Raw genomic sequence first — 12407 nt, 5'->3', positions numbered from 1 at the left:
TGTATGGACTTCTCTAATACACTTAAAAATTTTAAAGTTAGTTAAGTCCTGACTTAAAAGATTGTATTTATGTCAGTAATGACCCTTCTCTAGGAATACCAGGTAAATACTTAAGATAAAGACTAAGATCAAAAATACGTAAATACACTTTGCTTCTTCGCACAACCAAAAGAAGGATGACAACAAATTTAAAGACAAAAACTAGCCAGAAATGCCAGAAAATAGAACTTTATTAAGTCTGACAACCAGGGAGTTAAAGAAGAAACATCCGTCCAGTCTGGTAGGCCGGGTGGAGGCAGGCAGCTCAGGTGGACAGGATGTGCAACAAGGCAGTGGACCAGGGGGTGAGGAAGTGGCTAGAAGTGCGGGTGGTGCCATGTTTGCAGGTGGAAAAACCAGCAGGAACAACTGGGGAGCAAGACTGACCCTGAAACCCAGGGTTCTAACATGGGGAGAAATAAAGCCTCAAAACCTCTGACTATAAAAAAAAACCTGTGGGGGTTGAGGCAGCAGTGGGAGAAACTCCCAGCCTCACAAAAGACTTCACTGGAGAGACCCACAGGGTCAAAGAATGTACACAAACCAATGCTCCCAGGGAATCAGCACCAGAAGGGCCCAATATGCTTGTGGGTGGCGGGGGAAGTGGCGAAAAGTGGGGTGGGAGCAACAATACTTTGTTGTTCCCTCAGACCCCTCCCCCACAGACAGTGCCACAACACAGCTAGGTGGGTTGCCCCTGCTTGGTGTATACCTAAGGCTCCATCCCTGAGATGGTTAACAAGAGCACTGAGACAAAAAAATATGGCCTAGATGAAAGAACAGATCAAAACTCCAGAAGAACTAAGCAATGAAGAGAGAGCCAACCTATCAGATGCACAGTTCAAAACACTGGTAATCAGGATGCTCACAGAAATGATTGAGTATGGATGCAAAATAGAGGAGAAAGTGAAGGCTATAAAAAGTGAAGTAAAGGAAAAGTGAACATCAAGAAACCAACATACTGATGGGGAGGAAACTAGAACTCAAATCAACAGTATGGACCAGAAGAAATAAACATTCAACCAGAACAGAATGAAGAAACAAGAATTCAAAAACAATGAGGAGAGGCTTAGGAACCTTTAGGACAATTTTAAACGTTCCAACATCCTAATCACAGGAGTGTCAGAGAAGAAGAGGAAGAACAAGAAATGAAAAATTTATTTGAAAAAATAATGAAGGAGAACTTCCCCAATCTGACAAAGGAAACAGACTTCCAGGAAGTCCAGGAAGCTCAGAGAGTCCCAGAGTAGTTGGACCCAAGAGTAACACACCAGGGCACATCATAATTAAGTTGAGCAAGATTAAAAATAAGGAGAGAATCTTAAAAACAGCAAGAGAAAAGGAGACAGTAACCTACAAAGGAGTTCCCATAAGACTGTCAGATGATTTCTCAAAAGAGACCTTACAGGCAAGAAGGGGCTGGAAGGAAGTATTCCAAGTCATGAAAGCCAAAGACCTACATCCAAGATGACTCTATCCAGCAAAGCTTTCATTTAGAATAGAAGGGCAGAAAAAGTGCTTCTCAGAGAAGGTCAAGTTCAAGGAGTTCGTCATCATCAAGCCCTTATTATATGAAATGTTAAAAGGACTTATCTAAGAAAAAGAAGATAAAAAATATGAACAGTAAAAAGACAGCAAACTCAAAGTTATTAACAACCACACCTAAATCAAAAGCAAACTAAGCAAATAAGTAGAACAGGAAAAGAACCATAGAAATGGGGACCACATGGAGGGTTATCAACAGGAGAGTGGGAGGAAGAGAAGGGGGGAGAAGGTACAGAGAATAAGTAGCATGGATGGTAGGCAGAAAATAGCTAGGGGAAGGGCAAGAGTAGTGTGGGAAACAGAGAAGCCAAAGAACTTATATGTAAGACCCATGTAACATAATCAATAAAACACACTTAAAAAATTAAAATAAAAAAGCCAGTTCATTAAAATAACTGGCCTTAGGCTAGATAAGTCTTTTTCATTCTTACAAGTATTGGGTATCCCTAGAAGTTTTCATTTATATGAGTAATATCTATTAATAGCTACAACATAAGATATTAAAATAGAAAAAAATAAAAGTTTGCTAGTTTATTCATATACAATAAACCTGTAACGAACAAACATTTTAAGTTAAAAATATTTTTTAAAAATTAGTGAGAATAACATTTTACACTTCACCAATCTCTTCAATTTGTGTCTTAACGAGCTGCACTGTAATTCATATTTGATTCTGCATTCCAATCTCCATTCAATGTGTTGTAAGATTCATATGAACAGTCACTCAAGGTCAGAAACTAAGACAAAAGGAAAAATGGTACTATAACAGAAACACTTGCAAATCATACATCAGATAAAAGTTTATTATCTGGAACATATAAAGAATTCTTACAACTCGACAGAAAAACATGTAATTTTTAAAAAGAACAACGGACTTGAATAAACATTTCTCCGAGGACAAGCAAATGGCCAATAAGCACACAAAGTCACATTGTTCCTCAGAGAAATGCAGATCAAAATCAGGAAAACACCATTCCACCGCTGTCCGACCTGCAGCTTGCGGGCTGCGCACAGCCCAGGGCGGCTATGAATATTGCCCAGCACAGAACTGTAAGTTGACTTAAAACACGATTTTTGTGATTACGGGTTGCGATGCATTGAACGTGTGGCCCAAGATGAGTCCTCCTTCCAGCGTGACCAGGAAAGGCCCAGAGGCCGCCCCTGCTTCCAACCTCTAGGGTGGCTGGCAAAGTACGACCGACAGCGGGACGCTCGGGGCGGCAGGACGCGGAGAACACGCAGAACCTCCCGGTTGCTGCGGGAGGCGGACCGCTGCGTCCCCAGCAGGGCCGTGGGCACAGAAGGCCACAGGCGCGCCCACCTTCGTCCCGTCCACCAAACGACTACCTGACGGGCCTTCCGCCCCCGCACCGAGCCCGAAGCCACAGGCCTCCCCCGGTTCTCGTCAATCTGACCCAGAAACCCGCGACTCCACGTGCCACGACGGCAACCTTCTCCCCAGCCAGAACCACCTTTCCAAAACGCAAACCTCGTCACTTCGCGCCCTTGCTTAAAACTCGGCAACGCCGTCTCCGTCCTTCGGGCGAATACTAAACTCCCAGGGCGGCCGGGAGGTCCTCGGCGGGCCCCGGCTCTGCGCCAACCACGGCCACGCCGCCCCCCGCCCGCCCTCCAGGTCCGCCCACCTTAGATCGCGTCCCGACACCCACTTCCTACGGCGACCTCCCGGCCCCCCGGCGGCGCCGGCACAGGCGTCGGCAAGTAGGTAACGTCCACTTCTCACGGCGGCCGCCGGGTGCGTGCTCGCCCGGCGTAGGTAACGACGACACGCTCGTCGCAATGACGAACTCACAAGCGACTCCCCACCTTTTCCCAGGTACGAAGTGCAAAAGTCACCGGCCCCCAAAACTGGGCTCTAAACAAGTTTTTTGGGGTACAAGCCGTCCCTGGCGCCTGCGCAGTGCGGATGGCAGACCGGCTCGCAACCGAGTGTAAAGGTACCAAAGTAAGCGGTCTTGGGCCGCCACGGCCACGTGGCGAAGACGCAAATCCGGGGTCCAACCCCGCCCGCCTCCCTCCCCACCACCCTTGGGAGGCCCTGGGAGGCCCTCGAAGGCCTCCTTCCCACAGCCGCCGCCCGGCCCCGGGACAGGCCCTCCCCGCTGGCACCCTCCGTAACTGGGCTCACTGCCGCGTCCCCCTCAAGCCCGGGTCCAACTTCCCCCGACCGCAGCCTGCCCGGTCCACCGTACCTCCGGGTGGAGCTGTCGCCTTCGTTGCTGCCGTCACTTGGCTCGAAGCATCCGACTGCTGCCGCAACCACACAGCGATTGCCCTCCGCGTGCGGCCGCAGGGCCCGCCGGGTAACGGTTGCTGGGGGCCCGCCCTCCTTCTGAAGCCTCATGCACTCCCATTGGTAGGCGGGAGAGGGGCGGCGCTGTGATTGGCCCGGTGTGAGCGCGAAGGAGGGAAAGTCGGTGCCCACTGCGATTGCGCCGTGAGGCGGTGGGGAGGGGGTTCTGGAAGGAAAGCTGGTCCGGCAGGAGCGCATTTGGAGCCCTTTCCGGCTTTGTAGTGCGACGTCGTTGTCTGGACTGCTTTGCGGAGACACCGCATGCGAAGGCCGTCCATTGGGCCGAGCCCGTCTCCCTCAATCCGCCCGCCCAGGCTCCCACGGGTCGCTGGCTGCTACCCCGGTTTCCGCCGCGTGTCCCTGGTTTGCGTTCACCAGAGGTGCCCGCTCTCCGACAGGCCTTCGTAGTATCGCCCGCAGGGCCCGCGAAGCTGGCCTCGCTGCAAACTTTAAGGGGCACCTAAAAACTCAGTCGTTAAGATAAATACTATCTTAATGCAGTCGTTTAAAAGTCGAAAGTAATGAAAACTGGCGAAACAAAACATCCAAATCTGTACTCCTAATTTTCTCCTTTGTCCCAGGCTCCAAAAGGCACTGCTATTCGGTCTTAAAATGTGCATTTTTTATCGCAATTTTTTTCGTTAGTTGCTTTTGTTTAGGCCATTTTGTTTAAAGATGGGTTAAATATTTTAACACGATTGAAGTCACACGTGTTTATCAAACGTGCAGAAAAGTGTAAAGAAGGAACTAGAAATTCTGCGGGCTCCTATTTCCGCAGCACGGCCTCGCTGCGGGTGTTTGGGGGGCTGTGAGGGGAGAGGCACGGGTGGTATCTGGTCCCTCCGGGCTCGCGGCCCCTGGCCGAGCGACGGGACGTTCTGTTCAGGAGCCAGGGACGCTTTTTATCCCGAAAGGCTGCCGAGGTTCTTCCCAGCGTTGCGCAGGGCACGAAGCCCCAAGTTCAAGGCAGTTCTTGCGAGAGAAAGCCCAGTCTGGCTGCCCCGAACCGAGGTCCCTGGGGGCTCAGATGTGGACCAGGCTGAGATGGCGCCGCTGCTGGCGCGGAAGCCACGCCCCGGGACTCTGGGGACACAGCGCGGGTGTGCAGCAGGTGCATTCGGGGCACCCGTGCCGTGTGAGCTCGGCAGGAGACCCATCTGTCCTGGCACCTGTGGTTCATCCAGAAACCTGGGAGAGGCTGCTCACCGACACCGCCCCTGCCCCCAGTCAATTCTCTGGGCGGTGTGACCCTGTAAAGAAAGGAAATGCTTTCTGAAAAGACTGCCGATTTGCATTTTAAGTGCTCATTTTGGAACTCAGCTGTCACTGCCAACCTGTGGCCTCAAATACGTGATTCTTAATATAGATGCCACAATTATAATTATGGTTGTATAAATGTTAACTGATTTTCCTAAGTTGGTGTCAGTTTCAAAGCCTAAGTCTTGCTCTGGCTGGTGTGGTTCAGGGTTGCTGGTTCGATTCCCCGTTAGGGACCTGGGTTGCAGGCCAGATCCCCAGAAAAGGGTGCGTGAAAGGCAGCCACACGTTGATGTTTCTCTCCCTCTCTTTCTCCTTCCCTTTTCTCTAAAAACAAACAAATAAAATCTTAAAAGAAAACCCCACAAAGGGTAAGTCTCTTAGATGCCATAGTTTTGTGTTTGGGGCCGATAATCAGTTTCTTAATTATCCTGGGAGTCTTGTCCCGGGTGTATTTATTGTGCTGTTCTTATGAAAACCACAAATGGCGAACACCGTAGGACATTGTGGCGTGGCGTAGTGACAGTGCTGAGAGGAAACGCATGGGACCGAGCCATTGGCTTCCAGTTCAGTGTTTCTCAAAGCTCGTTACCGCCCTTCCCCAGGAAGCCTTTTTCACTTCTCTAACAGCACCCCAACATCTTTATTATAGATTTTAAAATATTACGTAGGTGAGTCTCGATGTTTTGTTTTTCTTTTTTTAAACAATTTTCAGGTGACTATCATAACAGTCTTCTGAGAGTCCCCCCAAAAGTCAAAATGATTTATTTTCTTAAGAAATGTATAGATCTATAAATTTGGGAGAAAGTTGCATTTTTATGATATTTAATTTTACTATACACCTCTAAAGTATTTCATGTCATATCTCTTAGAGGAATATATAGATTTCCTAATATTGCCTCTTCTTTTCCTTTTTCCTTTTTAAGTTGATTTGAGAGAGAGATTTGTTGTTTCACTCATTCATGCATTCATTGGTTGATTCCTGTATGCACCCTGACTGGGGATTGAACCCTCAACATTGGCCTATTGGAACAACGTCCAACCAACTCAGCTACTCAGCCAGGGCCTAGCCTCTTATATTTTTTAAGGTTATAGCTATTGCTTTGTTTACAAGGGAATTTTTCTTTTCTCACTATTGTGAGATTCCACAGTATTATCTAAATCTAACTGGTCAGTGTTGATATACAGGGAAGCTATTGAGCTCTGTATTTTGATAACATATCCTAATACATAAGAACATACTCCCACTAAATTTTGTAATGTCGCCATTGACTACAAATAATGCTTATGTTGCCTCTTTTTCAATATTTATAGTTTGTTACAATTTTGTGTTTTATTGTATTGGCTAAATAGTGCTCACTAGGCATTTTGGTCTGTCTCAACCAGACAGACGTGCTCCTTGGCCTCACGGTGGGGCGGCGGTACCAGCAGGGGCTGGAACTGGAATCCTATTGCCCTGTTTCTAGTGCGTGGCCCGGGCTCAGATGCATCTTGTAGAATTCTGTGCTCACTCCTCTGGAGTAACCTCTGTAAAAAGGGTCGTGGATGCCATTGCCGAAGTCAGTCCTACGCAGGAGTAACTGCTGATCACCAGCATCTGGAACTGTGGAGCAGCGACCTTTGTTCTCTGCCAGGGCTCATCGGTGGAGCTGTGAAAGGGCTTCACAAGGACTTACTGACTGTGAACTTCAACTTCAGATTTTCATGAAAAAAAAAAATCATTGCCGAATATTCAATAATTAAAATGAAAATTGCCCATGTGATTTGTTTTCTCACCGATGTTACTTTGCATATGAATGAGCTCAATGTGAAGCTTCAAGAAAATTCTTATATGTGACCTAAAAGATAGTGAGGATTTGTTTAATAGACTTTTCAAATTACAAATTAATAATGATGTTTGCATACGTGTCAATATAGGTAAGATTTTAAGAGGAACCAATAGCCTTGTGTAAACTAGTAGCCAAAACTAGAAGAAAATTTTGAAGAACACTTGGTTGGTATTGATAAGTTTAGAACTGCTTTTTGATTTCTGCAGTATCTCTTTGACATTAATAATCCCGAATCGACACAAGAGTTGACAAATTCATTTAATTTGGAGAGACGCAGTTTTGAAACCGATAGCGCTTTTGCTTGAAAGTCAAAGCAGTTCTTCCAAAAAGATGAGACAGTTTTGTCAGTGTGGGTGCAATTATTAAAAGAACGGGATTTTTTTGGCATTCCATTTTATTATCAGAAAACTTTCAAATACCTTTGGAACAACTCAGGTATGTAAACCCACTTTCCCACTGTCAATTTTATTAAATGTAAATATGGATAAGGTGTGTATGATGAAAACAGCATCAGATTGGAAGGTCTGTAAATACCAAGTATATATAATTTTACTGGATTTACATCTTCAATAACATATAACTGGATTTGAAGACTTACTATGATAAAGATTGTAAAGTAGCTCACTGATAATTTCAACATATTTGCTACATGATGAAATAATACGGGGTCAGACAAGAGCAGGTTTACAGTTGTACGTGACCATGGAGTTAATGCTTGTATTACTGTTTATTAGTTGTTGTGTTGTTTTCCACGGGAACAACTGCGAACCTATGTCTGCTCCACCCTGTACTTAGGATACAGTGAGTTAAATGCAATCTGTTGTTAAAGTGAATTTCTCTTGTTTTTATTTTTTAAAATATAGCTCCTAGAAAACTTTAAGTTACTCAAGGGGCTCTTACTGAGTTTCAATTGGACAGCACTGCTCAAGAGAGTCAAAGGGGCAGGATTTTCTCCTCCTTCAGGTTGCAGTTTAAGTGCCGACTACTCCGTGAAGCCTTCCCTGACCACCCAGCCCAAGCAGCAGCCACGCACACCTGGCCACACTCACACTAGCTCACTCTGTCCCGTTACCTGCCTTCATCACGTTCACGATCCGAAGTGTTACTTACCGCTCACAAGTTTGTCGTCTGCGTTCCTTGTTCCATCCCCAGCGCTGGGGTAAGTCCTTGACCAATATTTAGTGAATTATCATCAACTCCAGAGAGGTCATCCTCCAGAAAACTCACAAAGTCATTCTTTTAAAAATATTTTTTATTTGTTTATTTTTAGGGAGAGGGGAAGGAAGAAAGAGAGGGACAGAAACATCAATGTGTGGCTGCCTCTCATGTGCCCCCTACTGGGGACCTGGCCTGCAACCCAGGCTTGTGCCCTCACTGGGAATTGAACTGGTGACCCTTAGGTTCACAGGCCAGCCCTTAATCCACTGAGCTACACCAGCCAGGGTTCACAAAGTCATTCTCGATAAAATCATATAAATACACAGACACACACACATACCAAGTGTTCAGGGTACGAACAAAAACGTAAATACACTCCAGAAATTGCAGCAGCACAGACATCTGCTTCTGACACAGGAGAGGCTTCAGGTCGGGAAGCCTGTTTGTTCCAGTAATGGCGTCCTTTCCTGCCTCGGCGTCTGGAGCGGGGGTGCCGGGGCAGCTCCCTGTCGGAGGTGAGCCAGGCCGCGCCGTCCTCACCCTCCCTCTCACCGCTGCAGCGTTAGTGGATTTGCACTTGCCTCGCCCAGCTCCTCTCTGACAGTTCTCGACACTGCCACATCAGGGTTCTCCGGGCAGTTCTTCTGGGTCGTGTTGTTCTTGTCGGGTACGCAGAAGCCAGACACCTCTTTTCACCCCCAGATGGCCCAGATGGTCCATGGGGGGCAGTAACTGGTTGTCTTTATGGCATCCGAAACAAATTAGACCTAGACTATTAAGAGAGTGAATGAAAAGCTTTGGATAATATGGACATATCCAACAGTATCTTAAAACCACATTTAACAAAATCACGGCGGCCACAAAACGCCATGCTCTCTGAGGCAGGCAAGGAAGTCCGCGTGGGATGATCCACGCAGGGAGCAAAGGTGGCCTTGCCTGGGCTGCCACACCACCTGGTGACTGCAAGGAGAAAAGCTCAGGCAGTGGAAGGTCTTCGCCCACCTGACCCGCAGAGGGCCGGACCTGGTGCTGCATTCAGAAGGCGGAGTGGGGTGGGGCTCCTGGGAGCCATGGGAGAGGTGGGCCCAGAAGGCTGGCGGTGAGGGACACACATAGACCCAAAGATCCCACCTCCCTCGTTATCCTAAATAGGGGCTTGGAACCTCTTGGGATATAGGGGCACTAATATAGAATTCACATGTTTCTAGTTCAAGGCTCTGCCCAAGTCTGCATTGTTCTTGTTCCTGTGCCCCCACGGGCACGAGCAAATGCAAAGGGAGACGAGCCCAACCACGGCAGTGGCATTCATTCCACTCTGGACGGGTGGGGCCTGCCGAGCCTTTCGTGACCTTGGGGACTGGGTAGGAGCACCTGGTGAGTGGCGACAGGGGCCGTTCCAGCAGGAGGGGAAAGCTGCGGGCAGGGGCAGTTGAAGACCAGCCACACACAGGGAGCCACACCAGCCAGTGGATGGGCAGTGGCATCTAGGACGGGCCTGGGGCTTAGGGCCAACCGTGGAGTCCCTGAGAGATGGGCAGCTGGGTGGCAGTCTGGCCCCGGGGGCTCCTGGGAACAGGGAAGCCTCCTGTTCCCGACCACTGAGCTGGGGTCCTCTAAACCCCCACGTGCCCTCCATGCAGGGTGGGGATCAGGTGTCCCCTACCTGTGGCTGCAGGAGCAGGGAGCCCGGCAGGTCAGCAGACAGCAGCTCTGTCACCTTCAAATGCCCAGATGGGCATGTGCCCATGTGCGCGTGACCCACCTGGGCCACTCGGAGAAACACAGCCAGTGCTTGTACCGGGTTTGGAAATTGGAGGCTGGCCGGCTCCACTCGGCCGGAGCGGAGCCCCCCCACCCGGCCTTCCACACCATCTCCACGTGCGGCTGTGCACGGGCCTCTCCGGTCCTCAGGACCGCGGGCTCCCAAGACAGGCATCCACCCGGCGTTCCCCAAGAGCTCAGCGATGCACAAAGCGGAAGCCACGAAGCTAAACAATAACAAAAACTAAAAAATATCAGCAGTAACTTTTGATGCCTTCGCTTACGTTTTAGACTATGAAAATCGAAAATCTAAAACACAGTGGAAAAATAACATCTCACTGCAATTCTGAACATGTGTTTATGATGTGTTTTGAGTGGATTGCTGTACAGTCTAAATGTCTTTGTTTCTAAGGGTGAAAGCAATTTGTAAAAAGCAGGTAACAGGCATCCTGAGCTGAGTTTCCGACTACTTGTCTCCTCCATGTTCTTCTGAGTCAGGGTTGAGGTGGTTCACAATAGGGTGCGTCTACACCCCACCCCAACGCCCCGTGGGCATCTGGCGATGTCTGCAGACAGCTGCGTTGGGCACGAGGCAGGCGGGGGCCGTCGGCTCTGGTGGGTAGGGCCAGGGGTCCTGCTCGTGACCCACCCAGGATGTCAGTAGCGTGAGGTGGGGGGAAATGCTGGATTACAGGGAAGAAAAGCCAGCTACCAATGTCCAATAGCTACGGCGGCAGGAAGAAGTTTGTGATGAAATTAGTGGGGAAGCCATACTCTGCCTCCCTCTGGGTTGGGGTGTGTAATGCGGACCCGCTGTTCCTGTCAGGACCGGCGTTAGGTGTGGAGGTGTCTGTGTTGACATCCTCAGAGCTGCCGATTCGGGAGAGAAAGGCCGTCTCCCCAGTGCTGGGGGGAGGTGGGAGTCTGGCCTGGCCGGCGGGCCACCCTGGGGTGCGGTTTCCTTGCCTGCAGGATGGAGTTGATAATAGTATCTTCCTCTTAGGACAGCGATTTTCAACCAGCGCACTGCAAGAATGTTTAAAATATGCAATACCTGACCATTTAGTCAGGGGCACAGACTTCTTTTCCCTTAGACTGTCGAGTGGAAAAGTAACAGCCAACAGAACAAGAGCCATCCAGTGTGGATGAAATCAAAGCTGTAAGGGGAAGAGCCACCAAGGTGCCTGTATAAAGAACACATGGACAGACCAAAGGGCGGCCGGTTCGATTCCCAGTCAGGGTGCGTGCCGGGGTTGCGGGCCAATTCATGTCCCCAGTAGAGGGCACGTGAGAGGCAACCACTTATTGATGTTTCCCTCTTTCTCCTTCCCTTCCCTTCCCTTCTCTCTAAAAATAAACAAATAAAATGTTTTTTAAAAAGAAGAATAAAAGGAACACACGGACAAAGCCAAAGGGGGGTAGGTTTGCGGGTGAGGGGCAGGGATGGGTGGGTGGGGCGGGGGGTGGTGGCGTGAAAATGGAGGCAAGTGTACTGAACAACAATAAAAAAAGGAGAAAGAAAAAAGTCAAACATATTTGTTTTTTGTTAGATCGGCAAAAAACTTATTATTTGGAGTGCCACAGAATTTTGGTCACTGGTCTGACGCGTGCCACGAGGTGGCGGAGTCTGAGAGTCGCCAGGTCAGGGTGCCCCTGGAATCGGAGGAGGCTACATGCGTGTCTGAGCGCCGCACCGGTGCCACGTGGATGTCTCCCTGTGAGCTCCGTGGTGTGTTCCGGTCGCCCGTGTCTGCGTGACGATGCTGTGGGAGGAACTGTGAGGATCTGACCATGGAGCGGACAGCTCTCCTTTGCCATCTGGCCGGGGCGGGCGGGGGGACAGTGTGGGAAGTGGGGCCCCCTCCATGGCTCCTCCTTCCTGGTTCACTTGGCACCCCTCGGGGCGGTGCGGTGGTGCGGCTCCCAGCCACGTCTGCTGCCGGTCCCGGCCCACGGCTCCTGCCTGCTGGCCAAAGCCCCTGGCACCACCCCCCCAGGGCAGCGGTCCCCACCTTCCAAATAGGCCTCAGCTGCAGTTTGTCCCTTCCTGGAGTCCCCTCTCTCTCAGCCTAGGCCATTGTTGAGACCTCTCCTTCACCCTTGGTTAGTAGTCAATCCCCTACTGCGGGCTGATCATTCTCTACGTCCAGTCCTGGTTTAAACCACTGGGTGGCGTCCGTGGTCGGGCTGGACCCCAGTCTGCCGTATTCCGGGATGAACTCGGGATGTGTAACACTCACTACGGAGACTTTCAAACCCAGAACTCTTTGGAATCCAAGTGCCGTGAGACTGGCTCTGTCCGGTCTCAGGCAGACGCAAAGCCAGGCTGCCGCCGGAGGGGCGGTTCGGCTTCCCCGGGGAGCAGCGTGGGATGGATTTTTGTGGGGAAACACTGGCTTTGAACACGCAGCGCTCGAGCGGGTCTGCGGCCACTGACGTGCATTAGTGATGGCGTTCCCTGGTCTACGGAACAGGAAGAGGGTCTGAGCGCACGCTGTCCCTGG

Source organism: Artibeus jamaicensis, unplaced genomic scaffold, assembly GCF_021234435.1.
Source record: "Artibeus jamaicensis isolate MK-2021 breed Jamaican fruit bat unplaced genomic scaffold, CSHL_Jam_final contig_944, whole genome shotgun sequence".
Classification (NCBI taxonomy): Eukaryota; Metazoa; Chordata; class Mammalia; order Chiroptera; family Phyllostomidae; genus Artibeus; species Artibeus jamaicensis.
This window is presented reverse-complemented; position numbering follows the sequence as displayed.